Genomic DNA, 12391 nt, shown 5'->3' with positions numbered 1-12391 from the left:
ACGGGGCGCAGCCACCGCGCAGCTGCAAAACGTCTGCAATTAACAGTCTTGGCACAAGCTACTCCATTGCTAAGACGCTCAGATCCCCGGGGCTGCCCTGGCCTTCATCCTATAACCCCTGTACAGGGCTATGGACTTACACAGGAGACCCTGGGTAATAGCTGGCGAGAAGGATAGTCAGGTCGCCGGTTCAGATCCAGGAGGTCACGTCAGGAACAAAATAAAAAAACAAGCAGGTAGTCAAATGCCAAGCGGAGGTCAAAGAACGGGAATAATCAGACAAAACACAGGAGGACAGTACAGAGGTGTACAACCAGGAGAGTAGAACTACTGACTGGCAGTGGGAACTGGCTCTCAAGGGTTTATACAGAACAGCCCCACCCAGTGCTGACAGCAGACAGATTAACCCCACAGCTTCTGGACTGACCAGAGCCACAAGTCCCAGGAATAATATAGGATTGATGCTGCCTAGCGGAAAAGCAGAGACGGGCACAGATGTTACACATAGGAACCATTGAGTACAATGAGACAACCAGCTTGCACAGCTGGCAGCCGTGGACTCGGCACACCTTACTGGCAGCGTCAGGCTTTTCCAACAGATACCGTGGTTCAGAGCGGCCACGGTGATGGGTAAGAATTGCATCCACACAGACTCTTTCCTGAGACACTTTGAGGACAATCATGACTGTTCTCTATCCATCATCCAGTAATATACCAAAAAACTGGATCAAAATATGGACACAGCACCCAGGACAACCCAACAATGGCTGTGGACTGGTCACTCCACCCAGGACACAAAGAAAGTGGATGGAGGAGTATGGAGAGAAACAGTTCCAGGCAAAAGTTTGGACACTCCTGTTCATGCAATGGTTTTCCTTGTTGTTATTGGTATGTGCACATTATAGATTCAGACTGAAAGCAGCAAAACCACTAAAGAACGTATGGAAAGACAGAGTTTCACAAAGAAACACTCGTGAAACAAACCAGAATGTCACGTGGCAGATTCTTCACAGCTCCACCTCCTTTTACTCTGATGATGGCTTTACACCCCTCATCATTCTCTCGGCGGCTCCATCAGTCATCACCACTACGCTCCCGCAGTCCCGGATCAGCTCCCGGAGGTGCCGAGAGCTTGTCGGCTACTTTTCTCTATCTCCTCTCAGTCTCCACTGGTTTAGGTTGGTGATTGGGGGGCCATGTCCCCTGACGAAGCGTCCATCCCTCTCCTTCTTGGTCACATCGACCTTATATACCCTGGACGTGTATTGGTTCATTGACCCAATTCAATACAAATGATGGAGGCACTAAGTGCCGATCTGATGGACTGACATGTCGCTGCAGAACGCTGTGATATCTATGCTGGGAAATGTGCTTTGGATTTAGAATAAATCACCCCAAGGTCACCAGCAGAGTCCCCACCATCACATCTCCCCTCCATGCTTCACCAGGGGCACCACACATGGAGAAACCATCCGTGCACCTTTTCTATGTCTCACAAAGACATGGCAGATGGTAGAAAAATATCAAATCCTGACTCCTTAGAGCACAGTACAGATTCCCACTGATCTAATGTCCAGTCCTTGTGTTACTCGGTCCATAAAAGTCTTTTATTCTTTATAGTACTCAGCAGTGGCTCCCTGGCAGCTATGAAGGTCTTACTTAAAGACTTATCCTCTGCAGCAGAGGCAATTCTTGGTCTTTCCTTTCCTGGCAGCCTGATCTTGGACCTCGTTTTGACCATCCTTTTGCCTAGCCGCTTTGCTCGGATCCTCTATCTTCTTAGTATTCTGAACTTGGACAGTGACCTGACTTCACCTTTGTCTTTCCCCTTTAGGTTACTATGTGCTCTCTTGGTATATAACCCTGGAACGTTTGACGACCCTGCCTCACGGTTTGTCTGTGAGTAGTGACTAGCGTTACACCTGGGACCGTCCTCACCGGAGCCAGTTTCATCCCAGCAATTGGTGGTTTTCATGGCTGCTTTGTAGGATACCTTCAAGCTTCTAGTAATTTTGCTGAGTGTCTGAACATCATGGCCAGGAGTAATGGTGGACTGTGGTTTCTCTCTACTTAGCTGAGCACTTCTTGCCATATTCTGGCTCAGCACATTGGTGGAATTGGACTAAACCCGGTATGTAGCTGTGGACCAACCCTGTACCTGCAGAACAGCCCTTAGGTCACAAGCACATTGTGAAGGCCGGTGGTTCCACTAATGACCTCCTGAAGAGGCGACCTGTTCATTGGGTCCATTCCAGGTGACGAGCTGATGAAGCTGCAGAGACAAGAGGGTGTAAACCTGTTGTAAATGTAACGGGGGGCACATGAAGGATCTGAGGTGTCACCGATATTCTGCTTTGTGTCACACGTGTTTCTTCACTCCTTATTTCCATGCGTTTTCTCATTTGTGATTTTTCTGCCTCCTGTCTGAATCTACAATGTGCACATTCCAATAATAACAAGAAAACCATTGCACAAACAGAAGTGCAGAACTTTTGACCAGTACGATATTTGTCACGCCAAATGATTGTTTAGGCCCTTGTAGCCTCTGTGTATGCAAGGGCTGGAGGACGACATCATCAAAGTACTCAGAAAAGTCCTAAAATGACATGGAGCATCCCAAAAGACCCTCAAATCAAGTGCAGCACTAATGCATGCCAATGGCCTGAAATGGTCAAACCCTGGAGACAACGTGTGAGCGGCAGCAGAGGAGGTCTGCCCAGAGAGCTGCGCCAGGGCATGGCTCCCTCGCTCATTGATTACTGGTGTTGATGATTGATCAGGTGCTGATGTTTCGCCTGGTTACTTGGGATCTATCCTGACAATAGTTTACAGCATGCTGTCTGTGCTGCCGACCAGCAGCGCTATTACTAACAGGACTATGCCCTGACATATAGGAAGACCAGCAGTGCTATTACTAACAGGACTATGCCCTGACATATAGGAAGACCAGCAGCGCTATTACTAACAGGACTATGCCATGACATATAGGAAGACCAGCAGCGCTACTACTAACAGGACTATGCCCTGACATATAGGAAGACCAGCAGCGCTACTACTAACAGGACTATGCCCTGACATATAGGAAGACCAGCAGCGCTACTACTAACAGGACTATGCCCTGACATATAGGAAGACTAGCAGCGCTACTACTAACAGGACTATGCCCTGACATAAAGGAAGACCAGCAGCGCTATTACTAACAGGACTATGCCCTGACATATAGGAAGACCAGCAGCGCTACTACTAACAGGACTATGCCCTGACATATAGGAAGACCAGCAGCGCTACTACTAACAGGACTATGCCCTGACATATAGGAAGACCAGCAGCGCTATTACTAACAGGACTATGCCCTGACATATAGGAAGACCAGTAGCGCTACTACTAACAGGACTATGCCCTGACATATAGGAAGACCAGCAGCGCTACTACTAACAGGACTATGCCCTGACATATAGGAATATACTGATGTATGTACTATGATGTGACACACATGACAGGAAGGTTCTGACACATGGACTCGGGGGGTGAGTCAGTGTCTGGGCACCATCATTAGTGGGCGACAGACGGTACTGTATCCTAAAGAATTAATGTCCGGTAGGATGCTGGTGACATGGCTGGGTAGCAAGCCATAGTAAGGGCAACAGAGGAGCATGTAGGACGCCCCTATGCTGATGTCATATTAGTACCGTCATTACAGAGACAGGGCGAGCCGCCGCCACAGAGTGGAACAGGTTTATGGTATTTGCTAAATAGGTAAGGATGAGCGAACAGGAGGGATTAACACCACAGAGGACATTTACTTTTCTGGTGCGGCTTTCTCTCCGAGTGGCCTGAAGGTCAATGCCCATGAAGGCTGGTGCCATGTATCTGCGTTTGAACCCTTGCGCCTGTGCTTTGTGGTCGGCTTCTCTATCCACTGAGCAGCTATACCTTTTCTCTGGGTGTTTATTGTCTGTTATCCTTGCATTAGCCTTTTTAGGTTAACAGGTATTTTCATTTGTCAGCCCTATCACCTTTTGGGTGCAGCTATATATACTTTCCCCCTGCTGGTATTTCCTGCTGGTGATAGTCTCATTTGGATGTCCAGTCATACTGCTGTTGTTTATGCCAGTCAGTGAAAGACCAGCTAGGGTTTATCTCCATGGTGATTATGCTTTTCACCCTGCACCTATCTTCTGTTTCTTGTTTAGGAAGTAGGCAGCATACTCTGTTGCAGTACATACCTGATCTTTTCATTTTGTATTTCGTGGTTTGCTTTACTCACTCTGGGATCTCTTTGTATCTCAGCACACCTTCCCTTCTGTAGGTAAATTGCACTCTGCTCGGGCCCCTGGTTCCTTAGGAGGGACATGAAATGCTCGGCAGCCTTTTAGGCAGCACAGGTCCAAGCTGCCATTGTTTAGTCTGCTGTTAGGACTAGTCCAGTGCATGTAGGAACCTTTAGGCATTGCGGGGTCAGAATCTTTAGTCTGTACAGGAAGCGGCTGGGTCACTTGCAGTTTCTAGTGTTTTACCTATTTTCCTGTGTGAGTTGTTGCACAATCATAACAACTAGGCCAAGATTTCACAGAACTTATGTTGAGGGAGGGCAGCAATGGCCCTTCACGGTTGACCAAGTGAGTGTCCAATTATTATGTTACAAGGTTGATTGCAATCAGGAAACCAGACGGAGACAGAGCTCTGTATGGGAGGATTCGAGAATCTCTAACCCCGTTTATTTCTATTTAGCATTATATATTGTATTGAGTATATCGATAGCCAATCACCTACAGCCAAGCTACAGGCTTGAACCAATGTTAGTACAATTATTACGGAAACACACCTATGGTCACATTATCGTTAGTTCGGTTCATGATGGAAATTTTACAAGGTTACCCATCCCGGCTCAGACTAGTCAGATAACGGGAGCAGGGTGTCTCATAGAATGTTCTTGTGAGAAAAGGTTAGTGTGGGAAAGATGCATGGGAAGCATGAGAAAAGAATGAAAGAATGTATATAGTAATAATAACATGATTTTAGGAGCTAGCTGCATAAACGGAGTAGCTATAGCATCAATATCAATATGTCCTTTACACTTACTTACACGTTCAGTATTTCACATCAGTATTTGTAAGGCAAAACCAGGAGTGAGAGAATCCGAGAAAAAGTAACATAGAAACACCTCACCACTTCTGTATTCTTAACCCACTCCTGGCTTTGGCTTACAAATACTGATGTAAAATACTGACCAAATACTGATCATGTGAACTTGGCCTGAAGCTGGTGTCTGGCAATGCATTATGTCTGCAGCTGGTCATAACAGCCAGAGGAACACCAAGGCATAACAGCCAGAGGAACAACAAGGCATAACAGCCAGAGGGGCTTTACTAAGTTCTAAACACACTGGTCATGGAGGGGTGAATAATCCTGAAACTGCAGCAATCAGTAAAAGTGGTATTTTGTGCTGAATTTGGAGAAACCTCTTGTTACATAAGTTGTGTTCAGCTTTTACATTGTTCTTGTTTCATTGGTTTATTATAAGGAGAAGAAACATTGGAAACTTTACTAACAATTTATATTTACAATGGGAGGTGTATACAGTATACAGGGATGGGGAATAATTGTGATCGTTAACGGAAGGGACACAAGGGGGATGTCACTACGGAATGGGGATCACAAAAGGGACATTACTATTATATGACAGGTAGAAAGAGAAGTCTCACTATTGTATGTGGGTCACTATGGGGAATATTACTGTGGAGGCACAATGTGGAGGCACAATGGAGGACTTGATTTGTGGTGAAATGTGTGGGCCCAAATAGGGAATACTATTAATGTATAGGGAACCTGCAAAGCACTGTGGAGTTTGAGTAAGTTGGAAAGAGAGGGGAAAGCTGCCGAGAAGTGGATGGTGGATGTCGTAATGGCGGTATGGACTGGATGGAGAGGAAAAAACAATGAAGAACTATGATCAGCGAGAAGGTCATTGGTTCAGTGGATTTCGGGCATACACTTATATGACTGCCACCGTAGCTTCGGGACTTACTAATATGGCCACTGTATGGTGTTACATTGGTCTGTGTGAGGTGGGTTTTGCTAATGATCGGTGCGGTGGCTTTATTCGGTCACTTTGTGGTGGTGATCTAATCATAGCATTACTTGGCCCTTGTATTGTGACATTAATGGTGTTGCCATACTGGGCTTTGTTTAGTACCAGAAAGGTGATGTTTCGTGGAATTACTTACGGGTATACTATCTTACACAGAAAACAAAATTGGGGATATTGTCTGTGAGGGTTTTCTTTTTGAACATTCTGTGTATCTTTATAGACCGGAGCAGCAATGCCACTGAAGCCCGTGGATAAACTGGCACAGGATCACAGTGAACTTTGGAAGTGTAATAGACTACGCGTTTAAGGGACGATCTCTCCCATTCTTCAGGAGCAATCCAACGGGGTGTCAGTCCTGAACTTTATCGGGGGACAGAGAGCGAGGTGACGATTACAGTCAGATGTAAGGAGCGCGCCCGTCTGCAAGCTTTAGCCTCACAAGGGTAAAAACAAAACCGGCAACTCCAATCTGATACTTCACATAAATGCATGTAACAGGGAGAAAAATAATAACTCAACATTTTATAAGAATACAGTTGTGCTCAAAAGTTTACACACCCCGGCAACATTTTTCCTTCCTTGGCCTTGATTCAGAGAATATGAATGATAACAAAAAAAAATTTTCTCCACTCATGGTTATTGATTGGATGAAGCCATTTATTGTCAAACTACTGTGTTTTCTCTTCTTAAATCTTAATGACAACCAAAAACATCCAAATGACCCTGATCAAAAGTTCACATACCCTGGGGTGATTTTGGCCTGATAACATGCTCAGAATTTGACATAAATGGGTTTGAATGGCTACTAAAGGTAACATCCTCACCTGTGACCTGTTTGCTTGTAATCAGTGTGTGTGCATAAAAGCTGAGTGAGGTTCTGGGATCCAGATAGACTCTTGCATCTCTCATCCAGCCACTGACGTTTCTGGATTTTGAGTCATGGGGAAAGCAAAAGAATTGTCAACGGATCTACGGGAAAAGGTAGTTGAACTGTATAACACAGGAAAGGGATACAAAAAATATCCAAGGAACTGATAATGCCAGTCAGCAGCGTTCAAACTGTGATTAACCAATGGAAAATCAGGGGCTGTGTAAAAACCAAACCACGGTCAGGTAGACCAACAAGAATTTCAGCCACAACTTCCAGGAAAATTGTTCATGATGCAAAGAAAAACCCTCAAATAACATCAACTGAAAATTAAGGACTGTCTGAAAACTAGCGGTGTGGCTGTTTCAAGATACACAATAAGGAGAAACTTGAAGAAAAATGGGTGCATGGTCGAGTCAGCAGAAAAAGACGTTACTGCGCAAATGGCACAAAGTATCTCGCCTACAATACACCAAACAGCACAGAGACAAGCCTCAAAACTTCTGGAACAAGGTAATTTGGAGTGATGAGACCAAAATTGAACTTTATGGCCACAACCATAAACGTTACATCTGGAGAGAGGTCAACAAGGCCTATGATGAAAGGAACACCATTCCTACAGTAAAGCACGGAGGTGGATCGCTGATGTTTTGGGGATGTGTGAGCTACAAAGGCACAGGAAACTTGGTAAAAGTTGAAGGAAAGATCAATGCAGCACATTATCAGCAAATACTGGAGGCAAATTTGCACTCATCAGCCCAGTAGCTGCACATGGGACCAACGACCTACAGTCATGGCCAAAAGTATTGAGAATGAGACAAATAGTAATTTTTCCAAAGTTTACTGCTTCATTTTTTGTAATGGCAATTTGCATATACTCCTGAATGTCAAAGAGTGATCAGCTTAACAGCAATTACTGTACTTGCAAAGTCAATATTTGCCCAGAAAATGAACTTTAACCCCCAAAACACATTACAACATCATTGCAGTCCTGCCTTAAAAGGAGCAGCTAACGTCGTTTTAGTGATTGATCCATTAACACAGGTGTGGGTGTTGATGAGGACAGGGCTGGCGATCAATCAGTCATGATTAAGTAAGAATGACATCACTGGACACTTTAAAAGGAGGCTGGTTCTTGGTATCATTGTTTCTCTTCAGTTAACCATGGTTATCTCTAAAGAAACACGTGCAGCCATCATTGCACTGCACAAAAATGGCCTAACAGGGAAGAGTATCGCAGCTACAAAGATTGCACCTCAGTCAACAATCTATCGCATCATCAAGAACTTCAAGGAGAGAGCTTCCATTGTTGTCAAAAAGGCTCCAGGGCGCCCAAGAAAGACCAGCAAGCGCCAGGACCGTATCTTAAAACTGTTTCAGCTGCGGGATGGGACTAGCAGCACTGCCGAGCTTGCTCAGGAATGGCAGCAGGCTGGTGTGAGTGCTTCTGCACGCACTGTGAGGCGGAGACTCTTTGAGCAAGGGCTGGTTTCAAGGAGGGCAGCAAAGAAGCCACTTCTCTCCAGAAAAAAACATCAGGGACCGACTGATATTCTGCAAAAGGTACAGGGAGTGGACTGCTGAGGACTGGGGTAAAGTCATTTTCTCTGATGAATCCCCTTTTCGATTGTTTGGGACATCTGGAAAACAGCTTATTCGGAGAAGAAGAGGTGAGCGCTACCACCAGTCTTGTCTCATGCCAACTGTAAAGCATCCTGAAACCATTCATGTGTGGGGTTGCTTCTCAGCCAAGGGAATCGGCTCACTCACAGTCTTGCCTAAAAACACAGCCATGAATAAAGAATGGTACCAGAATGTCCTCCAAGAGCAACTTCTCCCAACCGTCCAAGAGCAGTTTGGAGTCCAACAATGCCTTTTCCAGCATGATGGAGCACCTTGCCATAAAGCAAAGGTGATAACTAAATGGCTCATGGAACAAAACATAGAGATTTTGGGTCCATGGCCTGGAAACTCCCCAGATCTTAATCCCATTGAGAACTTGTGGTCAATCATCAAGAGACGGGTGGACAAACAAAAACCGACAAATTCTGGTAAAATGCAAGCATTGATTATGCAAGAATGGACTGCTATCAGTCAGGATTTGGTCCAAAAGTTGATTGAGAGCATGCCAGGGAGAATTACAGAGGTCTTGAAGAAGAAGGGGCAACACTGCAAATATTGACTTGCTGCATTAACTCATTGTAACTGTCAATATAACCTATTGGTCCTCATAATATGATTGCAATTATATTTCTGTATGTGATATAAACATCAGACAAACACTAATAAAAACCAGAGGCCAGCAGATCATGGGAAAAGATCATTTTGGTGTCATTCTCAAAACTTTTGGCAATGACTGTACTAACCGCCAAATCCAAGCGACACTACTCCATCATCCTCCTCCTGGACCTGTCATCTGCCTTTGACACAGTCGGCCATTCCCTCTTCCTACAGATTCTCTCATCTCTCGGCATCACGGACTTGGCCCTATCTTGGATCTCCTCATACTTAACAGACAGGACATTCAGCGTCTCCCACTCACGCACCACCTCCTCATCTCGCCCCCTATCTGTCGGTGTCCCCCAAGGTTCAGTTCTAGGACCCCTGCTCTTCTCCATCTACACCTTCGGTCTGGGACAGCTCATAGAGTCTCATTGCTTTCAGTATCACCTCTATGCTGATGACACACAGATCTACCTCTCTGGACCCGATATCTGCTCTCTACTAACCAGAATCCCACAATGTCTGTCCGCTATTTCATCCTTCTTCTCTGACAGATTTCTAAAACTCAACATGGATAAAACAGAATTCATCATCTTTCCGCCATCTCATTCACTCCCCCATCTGACCTATCCATCAACATCAATGGCTGCCCACTCTCCCCAGTCCCTCAAGCTCGCTGCCTCGGGGTAACCCTGGACTCTGATCTGTCCTTCAAACCACATATCCAAGCCCTTTCCACTTCCTGCCGACTCCAACTCAAAAATATCTCCTGGATCCGTGCATTCCTCAGCAAAGACTCTGCAAGAACACTAGTGCACGCCCTGATCATCTCCCGCCTCGACTACTGCAACCTCCTGCTCCGTGGCCTCCCTTCCAACACTCTTGCGCCTCTCCAATCTATCCTAAACTCTGCTGCTCGACTAATCCACCTGTCCCCCCGCTATTCCCCAGCCTCTCCCCTCTGTCAATGCCTTCACTGGCTCCCCATTGCCCAGAGACTCCAGTTCAAAACTCTAACCCTGGCATACAAAGCCATCCACAACCTGTCTCCTCCATACATCTGTGATCTAGTCTCCCAGTACTTACCTGCACGCAACCTCCGATCCTCACAAGATCTCCTTCTCTACTCCCCTCTTATCTCCTCTTCCCAAAATCGCACAAAAGATTTCTCCCGTGCTTCCCCCCTACTCTGGAACTCTCTACCCCAACACATCAGACTGTCGCCGACCATGGAAGCCTTCAAAAGAAACCTGAGGACCTACCTCTTCCGACAAGCCTACAACCTGCAGTAACCACCGCTCCACCACATTACTGCATGACCTCCTCTACCCTCACCTACTGTATCCTCACCCATCCCTTGTAGATTGTGAGCCCTCGCGGGCAGGGTCCTCGCTCCTCCTGTACCAGTCGCTGACTTGTTTTGTTAAGATTGTGTAAATCTTTTTGCTATGTATATCCCTATCACATGTAAAGCGCCATGGAATAAATGGCGCTATAATAATAAATAAAAATAATAATAATACTTGGACGTTCCAACATGACAACGATCCAAAACACAAGGCCAAGTCGACCTGTCATTGGCTACAGCAGAACAAAGTGAAGGTTCTGGAGAGGCCATCTCAGTCTCCTGACCTCAATATCATTGAGCCACTCTGGGGAGATCTCAAGCGCGTAGTTCATGCTACACAGCCCAGGAATTTACAGGAACTGGAGGCTTTTTGCCAAGAAGAATGGGCAGCTTTACCATCTGAGAAAATAAAGACCCTCATCCACAACTACCACAAAAGACTTCAAGCTGCCATTGATGTTAGAGGGGGCAATACACGGTATTAAGAACTGGGGTATGGGAACTTTTGATCGGGGTCATTTGGATGTTTTTGTTTGTCATTAAGATTTAAAAAGAGAAAACACAGGAGTTTGACAATAAATGGCTTCACCCAACCAATAACCACGAGTGGAGATAAAAAAAATTTATCATTCATATTCTCTGAAACAAGGCCAAGAAAACAAAAATTTTGCCGGGGTGTGTAAACTTTTGAGCACAACTGTACATATACAAAAATGCATTTATTTATAAATCAAGGGAGCCAAGTCTGGCACAGACAGGTCTGGCTTTTAAAGGGTTGCTTTTTAAGGGACTAAAAATGAAATATGCCAGAAATGGGCCAGAAGTGACCAGAAGGTATGAATAACTATTTACTACTTGTACTTAGATTCTCTTTCTCATTCCTCCTTACACTTTCATCATGCTTACATATGCCCTTACTGTTTTTTCCCCACTAATCCTTACTCTCCTTTGCTATCCCCAAACCCAGCACCCTCTAACCAAATCATCATCTCTCCTTCCCTCCTACCTCTCCACCTAACCTCATCTACAGACCTGCTCCTCAACCTTAGATCTATCCTACCAAAACATAACACAAGCCGGACACTCTCCTTCTCCCGCCTGCTCTCCCTCTCTCTACTTCTCCTCACTGCTGGTGACATATCTCCCAATCCTGGACCCCCACAGCTTGCACCTTCCACCAATTCCCCCACCTATAGCATCAAACCAACTGCAAACTACCACAACCTCTCTAAAGCAAAACCGGTCGCCCTGACGCCCACCCCCCTGCTCCCTCTCTCTGGAGCACTCTGGAATGCACGCACGGTCTGCAACAAGCTCCATTTTGTCCACGACCTCTTTACCTCTCGCCATCTCTCCTTCCTGGGCATCACAGAGACATGGCTGACACCCTCTGACACTGCCTCCCCTGCTACGCTGTTACGGCGGCCTCCACTTCACCCACACTCCTCGCCCTGGTAACAGACATGGTGGAGGAATGGGTCCAAAAAGGAGAGCTCCCCTTTATAAGAAGCAGAGTCCACCCTGCGACATCTGGTTTAGTACATTTCTTCTGTTTATCCTTTTTATTTTATGTAATTGTATATATCGTATTGTTTTGTCTATTTTGTATCATCTTTGTATATTTTTTATAAACACTGCCTATCTTTCTGGATTAAATACATAAAATGTAATAGCTGTTCCTCGTGCTCTGTAAACCGCATTCCTGAAGCCATCCACTACCTGTAATGGGTGTCCAATCGGCCTGTATAAACAATTGGTGATGGCAGCTAGTAGTAGTTCATTTTGTTATTGCGGAGCTGGCAGCGACTGTACCGGGGTATATACTATACATATGTTCCATGCGTTGGAATCGGAGGTGTAT

General features: G+C 45.5%; 1 protein-coding gene across 1 annotated transcript in view; it reads right to left on the bottom strand.

Annotated features, from left to right (window-relative positions):
* DPP10 (dipeptidyl peptidase like 10) overlaps positions 1–12391 on the bottom strand; it is a 685122-nt gene that overhangs the window by 538432 nt on the left and 134299 nt on the right. The gene's annotated exons all lie outside the window — the stretch shown is intronic.

The sequence above is a fragment of the Phyllobates terribilis genome, unplaced genomic scaffold (assembly GCF_046119375.1).
Source record: "Phyllobates terribilis strain yellow unplaced genomic scaffold, ASM4611937v1 Scaffold_9__5_contigs__length_417890890, whole genome shotgun sequence".
Lineage (NCBI taxonomy): Eukaryota > Metazoa > Chordata > Amphibia > Anura > Dendrobatidae > Phyllobates > Phyllobates terribilis.
This window is presented reverse-complemented; position numbering and strand designations above follow the sequence as displayed.